At 46.5% G+C, this 13395-nt stretch overlaps 1 long non-coding RNA gene across 1 annotated transcript in view; it reads right to left on the bottom strand.

Annotated features, from left to right (window-relative positions):
* Window positions 1-337: 337 nt before the first annotated feature.
* Window positions 338-13395, bottom strand: part of LOC135312887 (uncharacterized) — a 28196-nt gene continuing 15138 nt past the window's right edge. The window contains exons 2-3 of the long non-coding RNA XR_010372508.1: window positions 3015-3120; window positions 338-626 (exon numbers count right to left, since the gene is read on the bottom strand). This is a non-coding gene — a long non-coding RNA (uncharacterized LOC135312887). The remainder of the gene's footprint in view (window positions 627-3014; window positions 3121-13395) is intronic.

The raw sequence follows: 13395 nt of genomic DNA, 5'->3' as shown, positions 1-13395 counted from the left end.
GTGAGACGGAAGACTAAAGCACTGAGTGATGCTACCGTAAGGAAGTGACTGAGGAGGACATGTGAGGGCTCCAGCCTGCTGCAGTCTTTTGCTAACTCCTCTGAAGCGTTTTCTTAGTGTAATACTTGGGGTTTTCTCCCTTCAGCAGAATGTAGCATGCCTGTAAAACTGTATTTTAGTACGTCAAAATTGGCCCCTGATTATTTGGGCATCTTAGCATGCACAGAATATATATACTCACTTTGGGGGAGAAGGAGAGGGGACTAGGAACAGTTTGGGACTTTTGGCTTAGTATTAAAAATGAAGAAAGAGACTTTTTCCCCCCATCACCTCAAAATAAAAAACACTTTTAATGGCAGAAATGTCAACCCAGCCCAGAAAGGCAATGGAAAACCAGTTAATAGGTTCAAGATCTTGGTACCTGCTTCATAAAGGCTTTTCCCTTATAAATATGGAAACCACAGTTTGGTCCTAACCTGCAGTTCTAGGTCACTTTTTAGCAGAGCGGCTCTGATGACAGGGGTTGAAGTGAACGCAAAGGGTTTCTCTTGTCCTCGTTTTCATGTTCTTGCCTGTCTCATCAGTCTGGAGCTCTCTGGTCCCAGTGAAGCATGTTGCACAATTTGCTAAGCATACGAGGAAAAAGAAAACGTTATTTTACATCTGCATAATGGCAAAAGTTGTGCAACTAAAACAAAACGCAGAGCAAGTCCAGAAAAGGAAAAGCAGCGATAATCTAATACAAAAAAAAATATTAGAAACGTCAGCTCTAGTCAGGCGTGACCAGGTCTGACTGATTCTAGGGGAGATATGTTTTCCACATGGGGACCAATTTCCCCGTCAGTGTTGTAACTATTTCTCCTACCTGTTCTCTTTCAGTCCTGGATTTGCATCCCTTCCCTGGACTAACTGGTCTGTTACTTTCCCAACAAGGAGTCCCTCATCACTTTTCAGACACTGATGCCAATCTTGGGTGTCCTCCATTCTCCTCCAGGCCCAAATTATTTCCCTCTCTGTATTTGGCCAGATAAACCGCTGACAGACAGGCCACTGACGCCCACCTCCTTCCAGCCGCGTTCTCCTTTTGAGGACTGGTGTTTGGTGGGCAAAGGCCAGCGGAGAGGCTGGGCTCTGTTGCTGGTGGGCTGGACGGAGACAACGTGGTTTGGAGAGGGGCTATTGGTAAGTCTGTCCTGGACATCTGACATGGATCTCCCTCCCGCCTCTGCGGGAGCGTGCCCTTCCACTGACGGACAGGCTGCACAGCTGTAAGTAAATGTGAAGACTAGATGCTACCCAGAAAAATAATGACTTATTCCTGGGTCGTATTTGTAATGCAAAAACTTCATTAGTTATGCTTGTGCAAACTATTTCACAGCCATTCCGTCTCCCGAAAGGGGGTGGGAACTTGTGTGGGAACTCAGTTTTCAAAGGACATTTTGATGCCTCTGTTCCCTGTGTAACTAATTCAAACCAGAGCCACTTCAACCTGTTTGCCCAACTGGCCCAGAGATGTTAGAGGACGCAGACGTTCAAGGGCAGCAGTTGCTGTTGGTCGTCTGGCGGTGCAGTGGCAGCCAGAGCTGCTGGTCTGAGCCACCAGGCTCCCCACGGAGCCTCTGTAGTAAACGGGCCCCTGAAATCCCGGTCCCACCACCATACAAAGGGCTTTGGAGAGAGGTAGGTCCTAAAACCCACTTGGCTTGTTTGCAAAGTATCCAGGACCTGGTGTTCTCTCCAGAGGGTCCCTCCGAAAGGTGGGCTGGAGTTCATTTGTGCTCTGAAGCATAGCCGGGTGAGGAGTTGGAGGGTGATGCCTACTTCAGGGCATCAAAGCCCAGGCACTGGAACGGGAAGTAGGAAATATGGTCTCAACGTCTCCTGGCCTGAGGAAGACCAGAGCTACGGTACTTCCCTCAACACCCCATCTCTTCAGGGGGGCATGCCAGTGCCACTTTTCACCTCTTTTGGGTGCTCTGGCAAGGGTCAGAAAAGATTTTAAGGTTTGGAGGGCCAGCATGACTGTAACCAGTGATGAAGGCATTGGCTGGGCACATGGACTTCTCCATTCAGCCCTGGGGCATTTCTGCTCCCAAAACTGAACCACCCTAGCGACAAGGTGGAAGCAGAGGTTGCCCTGCATGCTCACACCAGCATACCCACAGTTGTAGCCTCCAGGCTGCGGTTACAGTATGGGGGAGCGGGGAAGGGTTCTGCTCTGGAAGTGCCGTGCTTCTGAAGTGTCTTTCTTTGTTAGGAAGCAAAGGCCCGGTGCTAGCAGACCTTGTCGCCGCTATGCCTGTTTTGATCCCACACTCTCTGCAACAAGGCCCTCCTTCCCCATCTTCTTCAGAGACACCCACAAAGGCTGAAACTGCCAAAGCAATTTTGAATTTCTGGATGGAGCCAGCCCCTGGCCTTACTCAGCTGTGCAACTATTTCATCCAGTTGGGACCACAGGGGAAACTGAGCTAGAGAGAATTTAATTTGCAGTTGGCCAAGACGGGACAGTTAACACTGTAATGATCCCAAAAAGTACCGAATGCTGTACAACATCATTAGGCACAGATACAACAATATGCAGAGTTCTCAAGGCTGAAACCTGAACTGGAGGTATTAAATTAAATTACTTTTCATGCTGTATGCATAACAGTCCCTGGTTAAGGTTTTCCTTTAATGGTTTAGCAGGCATTTACATCTCCTATAGTCTGATGTTGCACTTTCAGCAGAAACATTATAGGTCCAGAAAATGGTATTGCCTTCACGTTAGCTTGCACCCAAGTTTTTTTAAATCTTGTGTGATAAAGAGACTATAAAAATTTTCCTCTAATCTATATAATCCATGAGCATTTTTTGGCTTTTATAAGCTAAGAAGTCTACATTTTTGTCGCATGAGGTATAAAAAAAGTCATTTTGACATCAAGATGCTTTAATAAATTCCTGTTGACCACAAACGGTTGCATTAGTATGGTCAGGTACTGATGAATATTGAAAATATCTTTAAAATCACACACCGTTTTTTATAGCCAGGGAGGGTAAATTAAAATGCAGAATGACTTCTTTCTGGAACCACGCACTTGCAGATAGGAATCGATTGCAGTCAAAGGCCCATCTGCCTTTCTAACAAGAGAGAAAAAAATAACAGGTGAATAACGTAATCCACACTGCTACTTAAAAAGACAGAAAAGTAGAAGGTACTGAAGAAACGGTGTTTTTATTGTCCAGAAAAGGAAAGGTATCCCAAAGAGCTGACAAACACTTTTGCATTGCTACTAGTACTCCTGCCAGTACAGGATATGGTATTGTTTTCTATGTTTAAACAGTAATAAGAGATGGTGTATACGTATCCTGATACTGTCAATTGTATTCCTGTTCTGTGACAAGATAATGAGAAATTCAAGACGTTGCAACACTTAAAACACATCCCCTTTTGCACTGCAGGGTTGGAAATGCCAAGTGGCTGCTGTCGCAAGCTTGTCCTCCGCGTCCCTTTGGAAAGCCGGCTGACGCGGAGCTGGTTTAAAACCAACAATTATTCTTGGCAAGGCAACATGTATAAAAGCAAAGGTGTGAGCAGGGACACGTCCCGTTACCAAGAACGCTGGTCACACTGATAAAAACTAAGCGACCCATCAACAAGCCCTGCAGAAGGCGGGAATGGGAACTCAAGCCAAGTGGTGGAGCTGCAGTCACGGTGAGATGACAAAGTGCCCATCTGACCAGGAAACCTCTGAGCACGTGGTGGGCACTGGCAGCACCGCGGGGATTAGGCAGCATGCACGGCAGAGGCAGCATCTTCAGGGGCCAGACCAGGCTCAGTTGAAGTAAATAGGAACTTTGCATTCCTTTTTATTATTATTATTAGGACAAAATTTAAGCTTTAGAAGAAAAACCTTCTCCAAATTTTATGACATCCTGGAAAGAAATAAATGCTCCCAAACCCTCAAAGTTTGCAGTAACTTTGATATCAAAAGATACCATAGAATAATTGGGTAAGGGTCTGCCAGGCTGCAGGTTCTCACCTCTCCCTTCCTTTATCAGCTCAGGCCAAGCTCTTGCACACACAGTGATGTCCTTTGTGTCCCTTATTCCTTAGATGCCTGACTTAAGCCTAGTTTGCAGAAGAATTTAGGACTTGCAGCTGCTGTTGAAGGCAACAGGAACATACAAAGCGCCTCCCCACACACAGCACTGCACAGCAGTCTCTTGGTAGAGCATATGTACATCTTGGACTGAATAATCAGGAAATACTTCTAGGCTCTAGTTTTCTGTTTGTAATATGATGGCAACGTCCTTCCTTGCATTTTGGGGGTGTTCAACAAGCATTTTGTTTTGTTTTGTGAAGTTTTGTACCTTTTTTTTAATAACATTCACCATGATGGTATCAGGAGAAAAAGTGTAATTCTGTCTTCATAACCAGATTTATTTAACATACAGCCAGTAAGGTATGGAAAGGCTTTCTGAGTGAGCTCAGTGTTCTTAAGTGAGCTCAGAATAATGTGCAAAGAGAGGCTGAAATGAGATCCCTTCATCCTTTCCCGCACACCATCTCCCAGTTGCCTTGCCAGACTCCAGTTTTGCTGTGCCTCAGTCTCCTCTCTGTCCTCTGATATCCCTCCAGCACACTTCAGGTCCCCCCAGATCTCTGCCAGGGTTCATTTTTTCTGCTTCAGATCTGCTTTTCCAAACTATCTCCTTCTCAAGCACATCTCACCTCCTTGGAATTCAGTTCAGCTGACGTCCTTCACGTGGCCTGGCAACAGGTGGAAAAAAAATAAGAAACCCCAGGTTCCCACTCCGAGTATCTGGATTTAGAGTTGCTCTGGCCTGAAGCCGTTAGGAACTGCACTTGCTAGGGAAGTCCTGCTTGGGGCCCTGGAGCATGTCCCGTGCTCATGAACTCACCAGAGAACGAAGCCTGCAAGCTCTAGCTGGCCTCTGGCGACCATGTGTGAACTACAGCTGGCTTGGGTTTTTTCCAAAGCCTTATGAATTGGCCAAATCAAGACAAACTTTTCACTGAGATTAGAAAAAGTCCATCTCAGCAGTAAAGTTGCTTTTCTGTCCAGTTCCAAGTCCCTCTTCCAATAAAAAGAGCGCCGCATCTTTTCAAAGAAGATTGCCAGAGAATTGGGAGGGAGATGTGGGCTTTTGTTTGTCTTAAGCCTGGCCACGCTTAGGTTAAGGAAAAGGATGCTCTCAGAAACATGGAATTGTTTTGGCTGAATACTTTGAAGAAAACCCAGTCTTCAACACACACCTGGCAAGGAAAGCTTTGGCGTAAATATTTGCTGAATGGGCAAAGGTGTATGCAAATAAACCCAGGATCGAGGCAGCAAGATGCACTGAGCAGTCCTAACCATGGGTTGCACTACCAGCCATGTATGTAACTTGCTTCTTTCCCTCCTTCAACATTGAACTCCGAGAAAACTTGGCCTCAGGGATCGATGTGGGAACGGTTGCGGTTTGGACCAGATGTGGCTCAGTCTTTGTTTTTAACTGGGTGTCTTCAGTGAATCGATTTTATGGCTCCACATATCTCAGATTCTGCTGTGTAATGAAGTTTGGCTACTTGAGCCAAACCCAATAATGTGCCAAGACAGCTTGGCTATACAAATGAGGTTATAAAGGTTTAACTAAACCAACAGGCTGAAGCAGAGAGTAGCTAAGTCATCTACAGAATATCTAAGTGTTTTGCTTCTTTGTGTAAGTAAATACTGTGCTTTGCTCACTGAGTATTAATTTCTAACAGCTGTTCCTGAGTATACCTTCATCATCCAGCACCAACTTGTCTCTGAAGTGCTCAGAATCGGTCCTGCCACCCAGGTAAGGTCAGTGTTGCTATAACCAAACTGGCTGGCTGATAGTTACTAACTTCCGCCTGGAAGAAGTTTGAAAGTTTGATTATAAAATGCATTATAAGCATGAGATTTAAGGCTGGGGGAAGAACGGAGCCCTTGATTAAAAAGAAAAAAGATTTCTGTCATTAAGCGGACCCTGCAGCACACAGTTTCTCAATGATACAGTATGCCAGTACTACCTGTTCAGCAACAGCCACGCAGCTCATATGTTCAGGCTCACGGGCTCCTTTTTGGGGTTTCAGCACCCTCCTAAGACAAGCGGCTGACCTGCCAGGGCAACTGGAGTTTGCATCTGTATGCTGTGCGAGGTGGTTGTGAGATGCTGGGCTGTACGACCCCAGCATTCTGCCAAGTCTCATGTCCTTCTCTTTGCTGGATCAAAGAGGTTCTCTTACACCTCCTGCATGACTCTGTTGAGTTTGCACAGGAGCAGAGCCAAGGAGCAGCTTCATGCAAACAACAGTGGTCTCGGTCAGGAGGCAGCAAGGCTGCTGAGAGGATTGTCCGGTGTTAGGACCTAATTTGTTCACAACAGCAGCGGCTCAGCCAGCATCTTGGACTAAACCCCAGAATTTAGGCCCAGCTGACACATGCAGTGTGGATGCTGTCTCACAGGTTGCCTGACACGAGCCTCCCCTTGCTCATATCCACTCCCGAGGCGCTCGGCTAGCGCAGTCCTGTGGGGCTCCCTCCCTCCTTTCCTCTGCCATGGGAAACTTGCCTCTATGTCACCTCTGAAGTCATCACTGACCAGGCTGCAGCGATGAGTGCTGGGGTACCAGTTACTTTTCCCTCTGCAAATGAACTCAAACTCGCCTGTCCTCTCAGCAAGCCACCAAGTCACCAGTGGGTGACGCCCCATCCCCACAAGCTCAGCCTCCTCTAGAGGTAGGAGCTGGAGATGGACACCCCATCTGATCCTACTCTCCATCCACTGGGCCCCTGCAGTGATCTGGGCTACCTGGGGTTTTTGAAACATTTCACACCAAATTCTTACATGGGTGAAGTTCCTACATCAAGCTATGCAGAAGGACTGGAAAAGATATTACAGTTCATAAGCCAAGGGGTTAGAGTTGTAAGGGGGTATTTATTATTTGGCGGCAAGCACGTCCCAACACTGAGCACGTTCCAGCACTGTGGCAGCGCACCTCATGACGTCTGCCCGTGGGACTCTGGCCAGCACGCACCTCACATGCCCGCAGCAGGGCACACCGACGTATGGGAGACTGCACGTGTGTTTGGGTGGAAGGACTGGTGGGTTTTCTTACCCTTTTTTCACGTTTTTCTCCATTAAACTGCAAATGCAGAAGGGCCATACTGGGTTTCAGAAGTCAACCCTGGATCTTCCTGTGCGGTTTATAATGAAGCTGCAAACCCGAGTTGCCTTGCCTGCACAGCTTTTGTAACGCAGTGGCTACTCTAAGGTAGTCAACTCATATTAAGAAGGCACTTGCTGTAAGACAGATATTCCCTACAGAGTCCTTGCCAGAGCGCTGGGGAGCCCAGGCTGCAAGATGGACTCTCTTTGCCTGCCCTTTGCAGCTAATCCTGCTTTGCCCCCAACAAACCCCCGGCGTAGCCACTAGTGAAAGCTGCCATCTTTTCGTCCCTGCGTGGTGTGAGACAGCGTGTGTGCAAAACAAGACTGGAAGGGACTTCCCTAAACCTAGCAGCAGGGAGAACGGCAGTACTGGTAACACAGAGTAAATAGGAAGGATATGTCTGAACATCCAGGGTAGGGACTGTAACATAAAAAAGTAAAGGAGTCAGAAGGAGAGAAAATTAGGCTATTATTAAAATACAGTGTGTTGCCAGCATTTGCAGATGCCCAGCATAAATCTGTCACTCTGCTATGGTTTTGCTAAAGGAGGGGAAGGGAAGCTGGTGCTCACCAGGCGATGCTCCGGCACTGGTCCAGTGCTAGCATTTACCACCATCTCGTGGTGAACCAGAAGATACCAGCTCTGTGCTGTTTCCACGTATTCATTAAAGCAGTGAGTTGATCCTCATGTTTTGCAGTCAGGGCTGTCCCTGGTCACCCCCGGCACAGAGGAGATGCCAGGAACTCATTGAACGGGATTGACCAAGGGTGAGGGAAGCATCACTGGGTTCGTTCCCTAGAGAACATGCCCAGCCCAGGACAGGCCTGAGAAAGTCTATCTGACAGACTTGCACTCATCTACACTCACGAGGCTTACAAAACTTTAGTAAGAGACCTGCCTTCCAAGGAGCCCTCAGTCCTGAGGGGTGGTGCAAGAGGACACAATGCTTCTCCTCCAACATAAATGCTCTACATTTGGCAGGAGGAAAAAAACAACCTCTCTGATGTTTTTTTCTGGGGTAAAATGCATGAAACCAGCAACAGTAGCAAGTCAGATTGACAGCGAAAGAAATTATGGAAATCAGTTTAGAAAACAGAATTTCATCGGAGGGCAGAGAAGGAAGGGGGCTGCCACAACGACAGGGAAGATTTATGATTTCCTTCTAAAAATATGTGAAGCAGTTTTGAGCTTCATTTTAGCTGCTTTCAGAAACCAGTGACATACTAACAAGCTTTAATGCACCATGCTTTATGGAGGAAACTCACTTAATGCACAGTGGACTAATTTCTACATTTGAGATTCTCCCTAGCCTGCTAATAAATCAGAAGGGGCCTCAGGGGTGTGTGGTGTGGGGGTTAGCAAGCTGCACTCTGAACCAGATGGATGGGAGCTGTGGATTAAGGCAACGCAAACCCAGCGATGCTTACTGATGCCCGCGGAAAACAAAGTATCCAAACAAATGCTCATTTCATGAGGTGGTTGTTTTATGTCTGGTTTACCCCTACAGAGCCTAGTCAGCTGGCCTTCAGGTTCAATGTATCGACTAACCTGTGGCCTACAGGAATAAACTACTTTTTTTTTCTCCCCTTATCTCCTACCTTGCAGCAAAACCAGGGAGAGGAAGAGGTCCCTGTGCTGTGACTTTCGTCTCCTCCAGGAAAAAACCAAAGACTTTCTCCTCCCATTTTTGAAGGATCCTTCGCATGGACTGTTTTGCTTGTGGATCCTGTGCCAAGCTCCCTGCATTCCTTTGCTCACTTCTTGGCCGTCCCAGCTAGAAAGAGGGCGTCTGATTTAAATTTGTGGGTGGTGATCAGCAGGCCTGTGAACTATAGTTGAGCAGAAAAAGCATTTGGCATCACACTCGTCTCAGATAACTTGAGACATCCACAATATACACAGCTACAGCTGATCTGGACTCCCTTACAGGAGACACAGATGCCCAGACCATTTTACTTCTCTATACTGTCCCTCAGATATAAATGCATGCCCAGTGTTTCCTTCATCTGAACAATTTTAGACACTGATTCCAGGATGAGCTGAAGCAAAGCGTAGCCTGATTCGTTATATTGACTATATGTCTGCTGGCTGTAAGGACTGCACAGCCTGAGTCGCTCAGGCGCAGACGTCCGTGCCTACACCGACCCAGGGGGCTCTGGCCCCTGTCCCTCTGCTTCAACCGGGGCACAGGAGATGTCTCAGCACCTGCAGCCGAGGGGAAAGGGCTGCAGGCAGTGCAGCCACCTCTGAGCAGAGGGGTGGGTCACCTCCTGCCATCCTCAGCTCCTGGCCTGGGGTGCAGAGGCTGACGGGGGGATGCCACCCTCCTGGGGGCTGTTAAATCAGATTGCTGAGCTGCCGAAGCACTGCACCCAAGCACCTGCAATGTGTGCGTGGTTTGGCTTCTGTGTCTTGACATCCTCACGCAGGGTATCCCACCCTTCTCCCTTTTGGGGATGGGCCTGGGGAGAGATCTGCCCTATGGCAGGGTCTGCTTTCTCTGCCTCTGTTTTCTTGATATCCAGCTGATATGGAGTTACTCGTGTCATACTCTGGAGAACGACAGAAGCTGAGTTATATTTAGCAATGTTCCCATACAAAACATCAGTCTTGTTAGGCAATGTTTGATGTAGTGCATCTAGTGAAGTACATGACTAAATGCCACGCTCTGATCCAGAAAATTCTATTGCCCAAGCAAACAGGAAGCCCAGAAAGTGCAATTATGTACCTACTTTTAGAAGGGAAAATCTAAACCGTGGTTAGATCTATTTCCACCTTACTTTGGAAACTTCCAAAAAGCATTTTGGGGCAGTCAGCAGTGCTCTTAGCGGATGACCGAGAAAAGCCCCCAAAGCTTACCACCATTACCCAAGCTGAAAGCTCAGCACAGCAAGATGGCTGGGGCTGCGGACTCCGCAGTGTTCAGCTGTGGCACATCATACCCGTTGTGTTCGAAGTAAATTGCTTCTACCTAGTTTTGAACAAAATTGCATTAAACCTTTGAGTCAGTGGACTGTTATAAGTTTTATTTCTCCTCTCAGGCAAGATCACTTGCTCTGTGGTGTTAATGATCTCCAAAGCATTCCTGTTGTTTAACTTGCCATGCAGAGTGATGCATGATGAGAGAGGGGCTGTATTACATTACATTATAATAGTGTTTCTTAAATTGATATAATGAAATACCTGCAGCGGAGCCAGAATGTCCGAGGCATCCTGTTGTGTATTCAACAACATACCACACACAGCTGTGCATATTTCTATCTGTGCAGCCCACGGTCAAAGAAAACCAAAGAGTAGAAAATGGAGGAATTTGTCTAGTCTCACATTAGAGGTCTGGGTGCTACGACGCAGACGGGTTTATTTGCAGAGCACCTTGGGGCCTGTCTTCTCAAGCGAACTGTGGAAAGACAGACAAACCAGAATTGCTGCTCTAGGAACAGGCAATCGTAACTTCTGTCCTTGCTAATACACTTACTGCAACCTACAACCTCCCTCACCTCCGCACTGTACCCCTTATCTTCAGGATCTAATGTGCTTTTACTGCTCACAGAGAACATAACTTATATTGCCAACAGCTTGGTTTATATTTAGTCATTATTAAAAGCCAGGGGAAGTAAATAAAAGACACTATTGGCTCTGAGACGCTCTCTGCTCTGCAGGCAGTCAGATGATACGACCTTGAGAGCTCCTCCATTGCTGGTTGCTGCGGTAATCACTGCTGCTGAGAAAATGAGCCTTAACAGGATGAATTCAGCACATGATTTCATTACATCTTTCTGTACTTTTTTTTTTTTTCAATATGGAAAAGACTCCCACACTCTCAGCTTTCAACTTCGTTTCTCTGTTGCTCAGTTGTCCTAAAGGTTTCTATCCTACTCACTTCATGGTGTCCTCCCTCTTTTTGTTCCCTTCCTTGTGGTTTCTAGATCACTGCTCTCTTAGCCAGACACACTGTGTATTTCTTTGTGTGTTGTTTTCTTATGTCCTTGCTACTTTTGTTACTTTATCTGGCCCCTGTCTTTTACCTCTCTTCACTTTGGGATACTCTTCTCCCCACCTCTTTTTGCCTTGTGTTTTTTGTATCTTGGCTTACATACTGTTACTTGGACTGGTTCTTTATTTTTGCATGCAAAACCCACTGCATTTCTTTAATCTTCTCTAGTACAGTCTCACCATCACTTACACTGCATTGACTTCATTTATTTCAGAGGCACTGGAAAGAATAAGAGGATAATCCAATTTGGGAGAGATCAGGACCCAGATAGTACAAAGCAGCAAAATGAGCAAGAGAAAGGTTATGATAATCCTTAAGCAAGATGCTCCTGTGTTGCAAAGGGAAAACTCTGCCAGGTGTATGGATTTTCTAGACCCAGGAGCAGCAGGAGACCTGCTGGCATGACTGTGATGCGCAGGCTGGGCATGCCATAAACTCACTTGAGCTTTCCAGACCCAAGCAAATAAAGGGTGTATGTCACCTGCACGACTTCCCAGCATCCTTACGGAAGAGCAACGTATTCCTCCACTAGCCACAGTCCCACATCAGGTGCTAGACATGAACTTGGGGCTACAAATGTCTGGGGAAACTTGTGTTATACAACCTGCATTCATACTGCCTTTTTCCCATGTGGCAAATGACAAAGAGCTCTTCTTTTTCCCACGTTATCTGTCTCTGGGCTATGAAACACAACGAACATCTGTCCCTTTGTTCAAAGAATCTGCTGATGCAATTTGTTAAAGACAGAGAAGTATTGGGATTAGGGAGATGATTTCTATTTATGAAAACAGCACTATCAGCCCAGTCCCTAGCGTGAGGCAGTTACACAGCACAGCAGCACCTTACATTGCCTTAGTTTATTCCCTGGCTTGTACTTGGGTCAGCAGGACAGCAGCTTAATTGCCAGACGGCGCGAAAGAAAATGTGAGAGCAAAATTAAAGGACCAGACCTAATAACAATGAGCATCTGAGCCAGGCTGTCAGTTATTTCCGTCACCTTCCAGATGACTGAGCTCGAAGGGCTGGTAATGCTGCCAGCAGCGTGACTGCAAACAGGGTAGCGCTTCCAAACAGCAGTTAGTAGTATGCATTCATAAAAAGTTGCGCCTAATCCATCCTTATTTAGTCGCAATGATTTAATATCTGAAACATGCTCATCCTATATAATTCCCATTAGATATGTTCAAAACTCCTTACGTCATTCAAAGCCCTTTCAAAATCCCCAGGCCACCAGGATAAATATATTCCCTCACTGTTTCTGCAGTGTTCTTTTTTGGCTCCAGCTGAAGAACAGTTTTGAAGTGTTCAAATGCTCTCTCCAATGTAGCGATTTAAAAATCAAAAGAAAACCAAAAGCAAAAGAACAACATAACCTGGTAGGCGGGCCCTGTAAGGCTGATTTTGCAAAGCCAACCTGCTGAATGGCCTTTGGCGCCCCAGCTCAGCCCAATGGACGCTGGCCATGCTGTGGATCTCCAGCATCCTCTGAACACTGCAAATGCGGAGCACAGCCCTCCCCAGCGGTGGCTGGAGCTAGTGGGGATCGTACACGTCGCTTTGCGTTGCTACTAACGCACAATCAGAATTGCTGTCAACACTGAAATTGCTGTAAAGCTGAAATGGCTCTGTGACCAGCTAAGAGACTTGGGGAAGTGGATACAATGCAAAAGTGTATTAAATAATGTGTTTTTAAATTGCATGGTATTACAAATTTCTCAGAACAACTGCACTAAAAGTTGTCTTGACAACATTCCCAGTGAAAATGCAGTAATCTTATCTATTTTACCTAGAGCAGTTTATAATGGGGATATGAATATACCGTCCCTTAAATAGAATTGCCAGCTCTTTTACTGAAATAAATTGCTCCTTTGCACTTTGCAATGGATGTATTTTTCATAGCAGGAATGTCTGAGACTTAATTTTCCTAACAAACGCAGACAGTAGCATGGCTTTCCCACGCTGCCCTGGAGACACAGCATTGACTTATATTTTGTTGTCCAGAGCTGTCAGGATTGTACATGCTGGCTGAACGGGAATTTTGCTTCCAGCTTTTCACCTGTCCCCATGCATGTCCTCATCATTTCCCACACCTCCATCAGTTCATGTGACTTCTCATGCCCCAGCTGGTAGTCCCCCTGCATCTTGCTCCTGCTGCCCAGAAGCCTAGGTCACTGAGGGCTGTCCTTGGCCAAGTGTCTCAGGGAAGGTAATATTTTCT

This window comes from Phalacrocorax carbo, chromosome 3 (assembly GCF_963921805.1).
Source record: "Phalacrocorax carbo chromosome 3, bPhaCar2.1, whole genome shotgun sequence".
NCBI classification, from domain to species: domain Eukaryota; kingdom Metazoa; phylum Chordata; class Aves; order Suliformes; family Phalacrocoracidae; genus Phalacrocorax; species Phalacrocorax carbo.
Note: the sequence above shows the minus strand (reverse complement) of the source record. Positions and strands in the feature narration are given on the sequence as shown.